The sequence below is a fragment of the Myotis lucifugus genome, unplaced genomic scaffold (assembly GCF_000147115.1).
Source record: "Myotis lucifugus unplaced genomic scaffold, Myoluc2.0 scaffold_677, whole genome shotgun sequence".
NCBI lineage: Eukaryota > Metazoa > Chordata > Mammalia > Chiroptera > Vespertilionidae > Myotis > Myotis lucifugus.
Genome location: NW_005871725.1, coordinates 307825 through 321139, shown reverse-complemented (window position 1 = coordinate 321139; position 13315 = coordinate 307825). Strand labels below are relative to the sequence as shown.

The window sequence follows — 13315 nt, the reverse complement described above, 5'->3', positions numbered from 1 at the left end:
GCCTCTCTGTATATTTTTTCTCTGTGTTAAGTAGATCTGCTATGTCTCCCAATCTTGGTATGGTAGTCTTATGTGGTAGGTATTCTTTGGGGCCTAGTAATGCATTCCCCCTGATCACCAGAGCAAGGTGCTTCAGGAATGTTCCTCCTGTGAATTATGTGAGCCCTAGTTGAGTCTTGATTGCTGTTGGCTTTTTTGTGTGTGGGGTTTGACCCTTCAACTGGCTCACTGTGAGGATTGAACCCAACCACAGTGTATGAGCTACTGTGAGGGTGCTGACCACACAAAGCTGATTTCACCCCAGCAGGTTGAATGTGCTGCTCATGGAGCTAATTGGGTTCTGTTCTGATGTTGTCTAAAGCTTGCCACAGGTGTATTGTTTTGGGGGCGTCTTGAGAGGGACTCTGATGTAGGCCAATGTTCTATGTTGCCTGCTCCTGGTCCTGGACTACCTGTTTGGAGCTACAAAGTGAGGCAGTTTGTGACGGCCTCTTCTAGGCCTGGGTATGCATGGAAATGGAAATGGCAAAGCTGTGCATTAAGGCTGAATTCTAGTAACAATGAGCTGGGTGGCAGGTCAGCAAAAGACCCAAGGAACCCCAAGATCTGCCTCTGTCTGCCTCTGCCTGCTGGCTGCCCATTAGGCTCAGTCACTGAGAGATCCTTTGGTGATATGCAGGTTGCATAGGGCAGGCCCTCAATGAGTCACCAGTGAGAATAGTGTTCCTTATATTGATACAAATTTGAATTTGGTGCTAGTGCTGGACCTGAGGTCACTCAGCAAAAGTCCCAGGGTGCACAAAGGATAGCTGCCACCACCAGGTGAGTGCTCACAGACCTTTGTTGTGGAGCAGGGTCTCAGGGACTCATTAGGGTGACGGCAGAAGAGTTTATCAGGCCCAAACAGACCAAGATTTGGCTGTGTTAAAGCGAGGGCTCTACACAGGAGCAGTGGTACCAGTCAGGCATGCGAGGGGAAAATGGCCCCTGCCCTAGAGCCACACAGCCCAGTCTCTCCTGTATTCTGCCTGGACTTCCTTGAGAGCTTTGGAGGGGCTGCTGGGAGCTGGGAGGGTGGAGCTAGTGTATCTCCCATGGGAGGCATGTGCCAGTAAGTCTCAAGAAATGGGGGGAAATGGCTCCTGCCCCAGAGCCACACAACTCAGTCTCTGACACTTCCTGATCCGCTTGGGCCTCTAAACCATCAGCCCATGCCAGTGACTCCTCCGGGCATGAGCTTGGCAGGCCAAGAAACAGAGTGTTGGGGTGGCGAGGCTATTGCATTTCCTCAGTCTGATGTTATATGGATAGTTGTGCTTTACCCAAGAAAGATGGCATCTGTGGGTGGCATGGGAGAGAAACTCAGCACAGGGCCATTGGCCATTGGCCTTTTAATTCTCTCCCCAGAGCCACAAAACCCAGTCCCTCCTTACGTGACTTTAGTCTGATTCAATCCACCCTGCCTGTGCCAGAGCCCAGGGTGAGGGGTTGCAAATGAGATTTTGTGTGTTGGCCCTTACACAGGGCACTGGGGTTTCCAGCAGAAGCCCATCTCTCCCTGTGGACAGAATTCCCGCTGATTTCACAGTCAGATGTTACATGGGTCCTCTTCCTGCATTTGGTGCTATGGGTTGGGTCACCTGGCTTGGGCTTGACACCATGGTATCCCTCCAGATTCTCAGCTGCCACACGTGGTGCCGGCCAGCCCTTGTTGCATCTCCACCCTTCCCACCAGTCTTGCTATGTCTCCTGTAAGTCCCTGGTTATAAGGGTTTGCAGCTAGTCTTCAGTTGGTTATTCAGGTTGATTGTTTTATATTTTAGTTGTAATTCTAGTGTCTTCCTGGGAGGAGGTGAGTGTAATGTCTGCCTATTCCACCACCATCTTGGATCCTCTCTGAGGAGATTCTTCTTTTATTTTTTAGTTTAAAAAAATTTATTTGTTGATTTGAGAGAGAATGCATGTGCACACACTCAAGAGGGAACGAGAGAGGGAGGGAGGGAAGGAGGGAGAGAGACAGAAAGCGAGACAATTTGTTGTTTCACTTATTTATGCATTCATTGGTTGCTTCTTGTATGTGCCCTGACTAGGGATTGAACCCACAATCTTGGCGTATCAGGATGACGCTCTATCCAACTGAGTAACTTGCCAGGGTTGGGGAGATTATTCTTGATCCAAATGAGCTCAACCTAATTAACTAAGTCTCTATTATTTGAGAACTTTTCCTGGCTGTGATCAGAAAGAGACATGAAGGTGGTCCAGAAAGAGGTTATGTTGGTAGCTTTGAAGATGGAGGAAGGGGCCAATGAGCCAAGAAAATGAGTGGAAAATGTCAACAAATGGATTCTCCCCAAAAGCTTCCAGAAAGCAATACAACCCTGCCAACACTTTGATTGTACTCTAGTAAGACTTGTGTTGGATATCTAACCTATAGCGGTTGCAATTGAAGAGCCTTGGCGAATATGTTTTTCCTAGTTTCCCAAATTGGATGCTGCTCTTCCCAGTTCTGTTATTGGTTTAGAAAACCCTTTCCCCAGGGGTAATGCAGAGACTCCTTCCTCCTTTAGCTTTCTTCCCCTTCTTTTACGCATTTCCTCGATATTCCCCACACCCACTGCATTCTACTGTTCCCAAGTTAACTTTTCTATTATATTCATCTCAGCATATTTTTGGTTTATCCCAATACTAGTATTTAAGTAGCTATATTGCAAAAGGTACAGAAGTTGGATTTCTTCTGCTATTTCCCACTCTATTTATTATGCAAGGTCCAGGTTAAACCTCAGTTCCACTATGAACCTCTGTCACATCCATTTCTTTCCTTCTCCTCCAGAAAGAATATAGGCAGCTCTTGGTCTGTCAATCCATTATAACATTCCTCAAGGCAAGGGATCATACCTCATTCATTTGTACCTCACCCATAGTAAGCAGTCAGTAAGTGCTTGTTGAATGAATGACTGAATGAATAAGAGGGTGCCTATTTGCTACATATGAAATTAGGAAAAGTGCCAAATGTCTCTTAAACATAATGCTCATCAGAATTCTGTTTATCTAAGTCCCTTTCTTCTCACTTTACCCTGTTTCTCTGGATGATCCGGTTACCACCAGGTCTTCAGTTACCATCTGCCATATGTCAGTCACTCTCAAGTATATAGTTTTTAGTCTAGATCTGTATCCTTGGAGCAAAACCCTTAATTTCAACTACTTTACTAGGCTTTTCCGGTGGGTATTCCTTCAGGTGCCGGGACTGACCTGTAGACCCTGAGCAATGGATGAATGGATTACTCCGACATGTTTGCTGTGAAAGAGAGGGCTAAGGGACACCCTGGTGATAGCAACCAGGCAGCCTTGATTTCCTGCTTCGTTAACCTTTTATTTAGCAGCAGTTTGAGATAAAGTTTATCTTTTAGATACAATCAGTAGGGTGAGTAATCTTGGGAAGACACATGTGTTTACATTGTCCTCTAGGCAAGGGCATTCAGGGATTAAGCATAGGATTTCAGTAAACACCTGGGGGTCTACACATGCACAGACTTATTTGGAAAGGTCAAGGAATAATTAGGGGCGCTGCCTTCGACACTCCTCTAAGTCTCCCCTAAGTCGGAATTCTGATAAACAGGGCAGACGGCCTTCCACACACTTTCCTTTTCTTGGAATATCCACCTTACAAGCTTTCCAACCAAGTCTCATGCTTCCCCGTATTCAGGCACTTCAGACTCAGTTTAGTCTGCCAAATCTTTCTTTATTAACTTCTTCACCAAGTCCATTTCAACCTCCTTATCTTCCTTCTTTCCTTCTCCTCATCTGATGTTCCCTATCTAGTGAATAGTAGCACTATCTAGTCAACTGAACAACATGATGTATCCCCAACTTACAACACATTGCCTAGCACCTAGTAGGTATTCAATTAATATTTGTTTAATAAACAAATGCCCTTTACCTAACATGGCCAAATCAATTGAAAATGATAAATTTGGTGGTTGTCTTTGGAAAGAGTCTTAGACTCATTGTAAAAAGCCAGAATGAGAGTAGGTTCTGGGAACACCTCATCTTTCACATTTGGTGTCTTCGGAACATCCAACAAACCAACGTCACTCCTGAGGTCTTTTTTTTTCCCCCTGCCACTCCTCGTCATTTATTTTCTCCTCTGAAGCACCTGCCTCTGAGCCCAGTTCCCCAAGAGGCAGGCGGGCAGGCAGCCAAGCAAGGCCAAAGCTGGGAGAGGTAGGGCAGCCCCAGGCTGAGGACCACTTCCTCCCCACCTGATGTTTCACGTTCCCAGGTCAGTGGTGAGGAGGGCCCGTGGCCCAAGGAGGACGTGTGGAGGGGAGGTGGGAAGAAGCTCCCCACCTTTGGCCCACCCACAGAGCAGGGTGGGGGTTCTCCCAGGAGCTGGAGTCCATCCCCCTGGACAGGGTTAGGAAGAAAGGAAAGAAAGGAGCTGCACCAGCAGCCACAAAGCAGGACGCACAGGGCTCAAGGCGTGGGGGGACAGAGAGAGAAGTGGGAAGAAGAGAGAAAAGCGGACAGGAGACAAGACGCACTGAGAAGGAGCCTCAAAGTGGCCTCAGCCCCGGACGCCACTGTCTGGGGAGCTCGGCGGTGAGCGTGCTCCAGCACATCGGGGCTCATAGCAGGCTGTGGCGGGAATCGGGGGAGAGGGTGGGGGCCGCTCAGAGGTGATAGTGGAGCCACCCTCAAGGCCAGGCTGGGGGAGCAGCAGCTACTGATGTTCCACAGGGTCACCCAGATGAGAGGAGAAGCAGGGCAAAGCCCGGACTCCCTGTCTGTCGCTCATCCTCCTCGAGCTCTGCCAATGCCAACTCTTTGCTGGCACGCGTGCGGACACCATCCAGCTCCTTCCTGTGGGCCTGCAGCACCAGCTCCGTCAGACGCGTGAAAGACTCTTTAATGTTGAGGTTGGTGCAGGCACTTGTTTTGTAGAAGTCCATGCCGTACTCCTTGGTCAGCTGCTGCCCTTGCTTTCTTCCCACCTGCCGCTTCTGCTCTTCATCGGCCTTATTCCCTATAAGGATCTTCTGGACACCTTCGGGCGCGTACTCATTCACAACACTGACCCACTTCATGATGTGCTGGTAAGAGCGCTCGCTGCTAATGTCGTACACTAAAAATATTCCCCGGGCCCGTCGATGTACTGCTTTGTGATGGTCTGATATCTCTCCTGCCCCGCTGTGTCCCAAATCTGTATGCGCACTTTGATGCCATCCACCTCTATGGTGTTCATCTTGAAGTCGACACCCTGGCTCCCCTAAGGCAGCACTTCTCAGACTTCAGGGGGCACGCGGGCCCGGGGGAGATGCAGACTCGGATCTAGTAGGTGGTAGATGAGGCCCGAGATGCTGCATCAAGGCTCCAGGGGAGGGTGACGCTGCTGGTCCATAGATCACACGTCTGACAGCAGCTTTGGGGACAGCGGTTCTGCAAACGTGGACCCCAGACCTGCAGCCTCAGCATCAGGCAGCACACAAAGTTTGAGAACCACCGTCTCGCCCATCTCTGTCTGGCTGGAAGAAATGTCGATGGTGGAGATGTGCGAGGAATGGAACTCGTTGTCCGTGAAGCGGCACAGCAGGCAGGTCTTGCCCACCCTGGAGTCCCTGATCAGCAGCAGCCGGAACAGTACATCCTACTGCTTCGCCATGACGGGGGCGCGCCTGCTGGGGAGGCCACGGTGGAGGAGGAAGGCGGGCCGGCCCACGCCAGCCCAGCTCGCCTGGTGCTGGGAAGCGCCTTGTGGCGGGAGCGCGGTGGGAGGAGGCCTGAGGTCTTAGTTTATAATCAGACCTAGCGGGTAATTATTTGTCATCCTCCACAAGACGGTCTGAAACATTTTTCTCTGGGCCTGTGGGACTTTGTAGTGATGCCCTCTCATGAACAGTCTCTCTCTATATGTGCCAACATAACCTTTTCTGTCTTTTAGAGATTGGAAAAATTTTGTATGTTATGTTGGAATGAGGCTCAGAGCTAATTTTTCACTCTCCCTTCTCAGGCTAATATTAGAGGCATCAATTGCAATGAAAGAGCAGGGGCTTTGAGAGTCAGACTGACAAGAGCTGGAATTCTGACTCCTTTATTCATTAGCTTTGTGTCTTTCAACAAGCTACTTAAGTTCCTCAAATCTCAGTTTCTTCATCTATAAAAGGAGACAGTGCTAAGTATAATGTAGGGTTATTTGAAAGTTGTGTATAGTAAGCTTATCATGGTCCCTGAAACAGGAAGGTCTCAATGAATGTGAACTTTCCTTCTTTTGTTAGATGAATGGTGTTTTTTAAGATACTTATTTTGGTTGAGTGTCAGTTTCCTCATCAGGGAATAAAATAATACTTATCCACAGGATTTTTGTGTGGACTAAATTAGTTATATTCACGTGAAGTGCATGGTTACTTAAGAAATATTAGATTCATTCCTTCTGTCCTTCCCAGTAAGGCATTGGGAAATGCCTAATTGTATTTTGAGTCTGTTAGAACTTCTGGTCAACCTGAAGGCTCTTTTTAGACTATGGGAGACCTAGGGAGATATGAACATGGAGAAATATTATTGCTTTGCTCATTTGCATGATTCAATGCTGCTCAAGGCAAGGTCGTTAGAGGAAACTTGCCATCTTCTTTCTGTGGCATATGCGTGCCCCAGCTGCTATTCTCAGCTGCGTCTCAGAGCAGGGTCTCTCATCAGGGTGCATTTAACCAGTTGAAAATGACTAATGCCCTGAGAGCTCCCATTGATTACTTGTGGGTGTTCACATTTTCCTTTTCTTGTTTTAAATCTTCACCATGGATGTTTATTGGTTTTTAGGAAGATGAACTGGGAGAGAGAGAAACATCAATGTCAGAGTGAAACATTGATTGGTTGCCTCCCGCACTCACCTGGCCAAGGATTTAACCCACAATCTAGGTATGCACCCTGAGCAGGAACTGAACCCACAACCTTTTGGTGTACTGGATGACACCCAACCAACTGAGCACCTGGCCAGGGCATGGGTGTCCACATTTTCTGATTAGTATAAGCATCATCTAATCCTTATCCACTTATTCATAGTGGTCCAGTAACATATAAGGCAGTAACTGTTTTAGACTAAGTCAAGATATCTTTCCCAACTATATAAATGACATTATTCCTTTCTCCTGTATTCTCTTCACTCTCCACCCTAAACAGACCAATGGTAGTCCATTCAAGTCAAATGCCAAGAAAATTGAGCTTCTGAAATGAATAACTACAACAAAAGTAACAACATTAACAGAAACTACTTGTGTTCCTTTGAAAACATATAATTCTGGTGAGGAGGGAACTGCTGTAACTTCAGTGAATATTTATATATATAAAAGCATACATGACCGTTATGACCGAAATGACCAGAACGACCGGCCAGTAGCTATGATGCGCACTGATCCAGACCTTGCTGCTGGGGTTCTGATGGGCCCTGACAGCCCCGAATCTGGTTCACCCGCATCTTGGACCCAGACAGGAGGGAGGAGGGAGCCTGATTCCTCGTGTAATCAGACATTGGTTAGCTTGCTGCTGGGGCCAACCTCCCGTGGTCCCTTCCCCTGGCAGGTGCTCTGCCCCCCAATTGGCCCCAATCGCTGGCCAGGCCGAGGGACCCACTTGTGCACAATTTCATGCACCAAGCCTCTAGTGTTTTTATAATGGCGTGAGTTGGGGATTGGCATATGGAGTCAGGTTTTTCTAGTAGGTTTATCACACTGAGATGATAACCATTACAAAGAGCTCTTTGCCAGGATGGGTTGACAAATGGATGACTCACCAAATTTCAGCCTTTACTATTGCAGACCTTGTCACTTATCAGTTTACTTTATCTAGTTGCCTTTAATTCAAATGCCTCCCCATCTGAATTTCTGTGGGCGTGTCAGAAATGGACGATGCTAGAGAGGAACTGACTAGTAAAAAAGGAGGCAGAACAGAGGTCATGGGGGATGGAGCAGGGATGGGGATTTCCATATAACAGACTTTGCAAATCTGGGAGTAATTTATTGCTCAAACCTCCCACTCCCTTGATGGATTGTGTTGGCATTAATGTTATTGCAAAAATAAATATAAATAAAATAAATAAGAAAATAAATCCTTGTTTCTTAGGAAAAATTAGTGAGGTGAATACAGGACATTTCTTATAGCAGTGCGAAGGAAGAGAAGGGAAAAATACACTTGGCAAGAATTCAGAGACAAAAATTATCTTTATTGAAATGGCATTGAATTAAAAATTCAAAGGAGACAGGGGCATCTTCTTTAGTAGATTAACAGTAACAATAATAGTAACAATAACAACAACAACAGAACAGCTTTTCCATCCAACAGCTGGGGCACCTGAATCATGCTGACCCTCCTCCCCTGGACTTGACTGGCAGCATGACCAGCCCCCACCTGCCAGCCTCAGACTGTTATTGGGAGAGAGAGTATGTGCTTAAGTAAGAAATCAGGCCTCACTGGAGACATTAAAGAAAGAGAAAGGAAACTCATGCATCAGAAAAGGTGACTGAGTCATGTACCCAAAGAGTATGGCTGTGTTCCTGGAGGAAGCTGGTCTGGAAACAGATTCTTCCATGCGTCGCAGGAAAGGAACTTCAGGGACCCGCACAGGAGGATTTTCAGCGATGACGGCAAGATGTATCAGAGTGCCCGTGACAAGGCTTCCCACGCCCCCACACACTTCCCCAGTGGGTCCAGCAGCAGAGCTGGTCAGCCTTGTCCATCTGCTCCCAGAGACACCCCACCAGGTGTCTCATCCACAACGAGGTGGTTTGGCTCCCTCGTGCTGGGGAAGAAGTCCAGCTTCCGGGGCTGCAGGCCCACACGGTGCCCACTGAGACCAGGAGGGCCAGGGCCAGAGCTGCCCGGCCATTGCCCCAGCACAGTCTCTGCCCCTGGGCGGCACTCAGCCTGTGCGTCTGCAGGAAAGAGAGAGCCCTGGTCTTTGTGAAGCTCCCTTATAATCCGTTGGGCTTGGGAGAGAGCAGGCTTTCTTTCGAACTATCTGATCTTTCCTGGCTCTCCCTGGGTGTCATGCCCTTATCCTCTCTGACCTTCCCCCAGGTGCATCTCCTCCCCTTTATGAACCTTCTTTGCCCCGATTGCTCATGCACTCAGTAGAACATCCCCCTCAGCATTGCTCCCTCCCCCGTTAGCCTGGGGGAAGGGCCTGTTTCCTCTGGGTGACGGGAAAGCTGGTCTTTCCTGGTCCTAGGCACTGACCCCTTTGGTAGGCTGATTGGGCTATTCCCTGGAGTGTGTGTGAAATGGTAGTTTCCCAGCTTCATCAGGCTTAGTCAGTTTCCTCCTTCTCTTTTTTAAATACCTAACTAGCCACCTGAGGTCCTAACAGCTGCACAAATGTGAGAATCTGATTAGATAAAATAGTTTAAGAAATTTCTTGGAAACAACAATAAACGCACAGAAACCTGTTTTTTTAGGCTGTGTTAAAGGTCTCATGCCTCAGTGCCCATCAGCAGGCGAGTGGATAAAAAACTGTGGTACATCTACACCATGGAATACTACACAGCGATAAAAAGGAAAGAATCTTACCATTTGCAACAGCATGGATGGACCTGGAGAGCATTATGCTGAGCAACACAAGCCAGTCAGAGAATGATAAATATCACAGGATCTCACTCAGATGTGGAATCGAATGAATCAAATAAATGGATGATCAAAAATAGGCCCAGAGTCATAGAAGCATGAACAGACTTGAACCTCAGAGGGAAGGCAGGGGAGGGTGGGAGGGAAGAGATCAATCAATGAACTTGTATGCATATATGCATAACCTGTGGACACAGACAGAGGGGTGGTGAGGGCCTTGTGGGGGATGGGAGCAGCTGGAAGAGGTTAATGGGGAAAAAGGAGGACCCATGTCATACTTTCAACAATAAAGATTAAAAGGAAAAGAAAGACTTCACAACAAGAGATGTAAAGCCTGAAGAGACCACCTGTTCAGAACATTGCTTACAGAAATATTTAAAAGTGATGCAGAGAATCCCTGTGAGGGTTGAGGGATGTCATATTCAGCAGAACGAAGCTCTGGCCGCCTAAGCGGGCCCCCGTGGCCAACAGCGACAGAGCAGCCCCTATGGCTGGACTTTGCATGAGAGATTGCCAGCGGCTGTCGCGCTGGAAAGGGGACCCATATGGCAGAGTCCCCTGGAAGCGGTGGCCGCCATGGCGACCATCTGTCATGACTATTTGGTAAGTGAAAGCCAGTGAGAAGCAACATTGGTGTTTACCAGGAATAATCATAATAGACGGTTCAATGAAAATAGTAAGATGCCACATTTGTTGAGGCCTTGAGATTCGATAGCTTAATCAGTTTTAGAAAAATAGACAATTGTTTCTTCAACTGTGACTGTTAATTTTAAAACCAAATATGTGTTCAATCATGTATGAGGTAGAGAAAATTGTATTACTAAAAATAAAATAAATGAAGTGTGACTGAGCAGTTGTTTACGCTACATAGTACCATAGTATTCTTACTGGACCTTGGGTACGTTGAAATGTTTTTCATTCAAAATCGTCCTCCAACTATTACTGTTCATTCATATTGTAACAGGGCAGGGGAGGGTCCCATCTCCCTCAGCTGTTCACGGAAGCGTGGTGCTTGGGGTGCTGCTGAAATAAGCATTCCAGAGGCCCTCGCGAGAGGGTGAAATGTAGTAAAAAGGTGTGCTTTCATGGCATGCACCCCTGGATTTTCATAGTCCCATTTTCCATGGTCCAGTCATAGAAAAAATGTAGCCGGGGTTTTAGGAACACTAAAACCAGAGTCAGTGTTCAGTTTCCTTTCTGCATTTCCATCGTCCAATGTCACACCACGGAGCTGCGGTCCATTAGCCTGCTGTACGTGGGGTTTGCATGGCCATGGGCCACAACAAATACAAGAAAGCCGGAGCGAGCCAGCAGCACTCAAGCAGCAAGAGTCCTGAAAGTGCCAAGAGAGCGAACCCCTTTGTTTAGGGCAGTGGTTCTCAACCTTCCTAATGCCGCGACCCTTTCATACAGTTCCTCGTGTTGTGGTGACCCCCAACCATAAAATTATTTTCTTTGCTACTTCAAAACTATCATTTTGCTACTGTTATGAATCGTAATGTAAATATCTGATATGCAGGATGTATTTTCATTGTTACAAATTGAACATAATTAAAGCATAGTGATGAATCACAAAAACAATATGTAATTATATATGTGTTTTTCAATGGTCTTAGGCGACCCCTGTGAAAGGGTCGTTCAACCCCCAAAGGGGTCGCGACCCACAGGTTGAGAACCACTGGTTTAGGGGATTATATGTTCCTAAGAGTGGCCATGTCCATTCTGGCGAATGATTTCTGTCCCCGGTGTGATTGACAGGCAACTTCCCTATTTTCTGTAACTTTAGTGGGCGGGCATATGTCTTGCCTTGGTTGGACCCCTTGGGGGTGCAAAGTTGCAGCTTCAAGGTGAAGCTGCGGAGATGACATGCCTATAGAGTCTGGCCTCCCCCTTGTTCCTTTTCTATTATTAATAATAACTAGTTGATTACAATAGTATCAATGTCTGCCTCAAGTTGCTGGTAAATACACAACATAGTTACTTGCTTAACAACAAAAACAACCAACCCAGGCCATGACTACCCAACAAATATTGCAGAAAAAACATGTTATCTCCAAACAAAGAGATCTGTGCTTGATATTGAACCAAGGCAACTATACTGGCCAGGCGTCCTGGTGGTCCAAACATCTCCGAGAAGGTCAAGGCCGCCACCAGCCTCCTCCCTACCGCTGGGGGCTCTGGGTCCCGACCCTCTGCCAGGCTGACCGTTGCCCCCGAGCCCCGCTCCTGGCTGACTGGGGGCTGGTCCTGGAGCATGGGCTCTGCAATGGGCAGCATTGCTCTCTGAGCAGTGGTCCAACATGAGGTCCAGAGGGAGGACAATTCAACACTTTAATCAGTCTCCAGGCAGCTCGCTAGAGGCCGCATTCTTATTTTATAAGAAACTAGTTACAGATTAAGTAGCACTTGTCATGCTTTGAAACATTTCTGTGTCTTTCAGGCATGACTATGTCCTTGTTAGGACAGTGGAGCTTCTCACATTTTGCTCCTTCTCCAGTCTCTCTCTCTCTCTCTCTCTCTCTCTCTCTCTCTCTCTCTCTCTCTCTCTCCCTCTCATTTTGTCCTGCCAATGTCAGCACCTTTGCACACATTCCTCTGTCCCTTCATGCACAGCTGACCTGAAATGACCCTTGGCTTGGCACAGGACGTGATTCAACTGATAATGAAAGAGTTGGTGTTGGGGGAGGGTGGGGAGGGGCGGGGCTGGCTCACTGGTTGAGGAGGGGGTAGGAGTGGAGGGGAGGAGGGGGCTTGTCAATTCAAAGACAAATGCGGACCCTTATTTCACTGTGCCGTGGGCTGCCATTAGTTTTCCCCATATCACCTAGGACACAAAGAGATTTTCAAAGGCGCGCCACTCTGTGCTTAACTGGAGACCCTCTGGTTTGGAGGAGGCGGGGGAAGGGGGCAGGGGGAGGCTCGCATCCCAGGGAGGCGCTCTGCTGGGAGGTGGGTCGGCACCCCTGCAGCTCTCTCTCTGCCCCACGAAGCTCCCCCGAAAGCCGCCTCCCGCTGGGGTGGCTGCAGTTCTCTTCCATTTGGTCTCTCCTCCCTGAGGGGCGCGCTTTTTCCAGGGGCTTGGATCTCAGCCAGGTTGAGGGGTTGCCATGGCAGCAGCTTTGAGCCTTGCACAGAAAAGGCTCTTATTGTGGAGAGCCTCCTCCTGCAGGCCCTCCCCTTCAGAGACACCTCCCAGAAGTGGCATCATTTCGGTGTGTGCATGCGAGTGTGTGTGCGTGTGTGCGTGTGTATGTGTATGTGTGCGTGTGTGCATGTTTGTGTGCGCGCGCGCGCGTGTGCATGTATGCACGCGCGTGTGTGCGTGCATGTGCACACACACGTGTGTGCGTGCGTGCGTGCGTGTGTGTGTGTATGTGTGTGTGTGCGCGTATGTGCGCGCACACGCCCGCGTATGTGCCCATGAATGTATCAGGGACACCATTTGGAGAGACAAAGACGGGTTTACTCTGGTGGTTTGTGGATATTTGTAGCCACACTCGGCTAGTGAGATAGGAAAAGAGAAAAACGGACTTAGGAAGCCGCCAGGGACCTGAGGTGGAGAACTTGCCCCGAGCTTGTGAAATGGTAGAACGTGTACAGGTGCCCTGTCCCATTTCAGGCCTCTTGTCGGTGAAAGGACAGAGTAATGGAAGTGAAGGTGCGGACATGGGCAGGCCTAAGAGAGAGGGGAGCCCTGAGTGGGGGTGTG

The 13315-nt window shown here is 48.2% G+C and overlaps 1 pseudogene; it reads right to left on the bottom strand.

Annotated features, from left to right (window-relative positions):
* Positions 1-4739: 4739 nt before the first annotated feature.
* Positions 4740-5659, bottom strand: LOC102430078 (annotated as a pseudogene).
* Positions 5660-13315: the final 7656 nt, after the last annotated feature.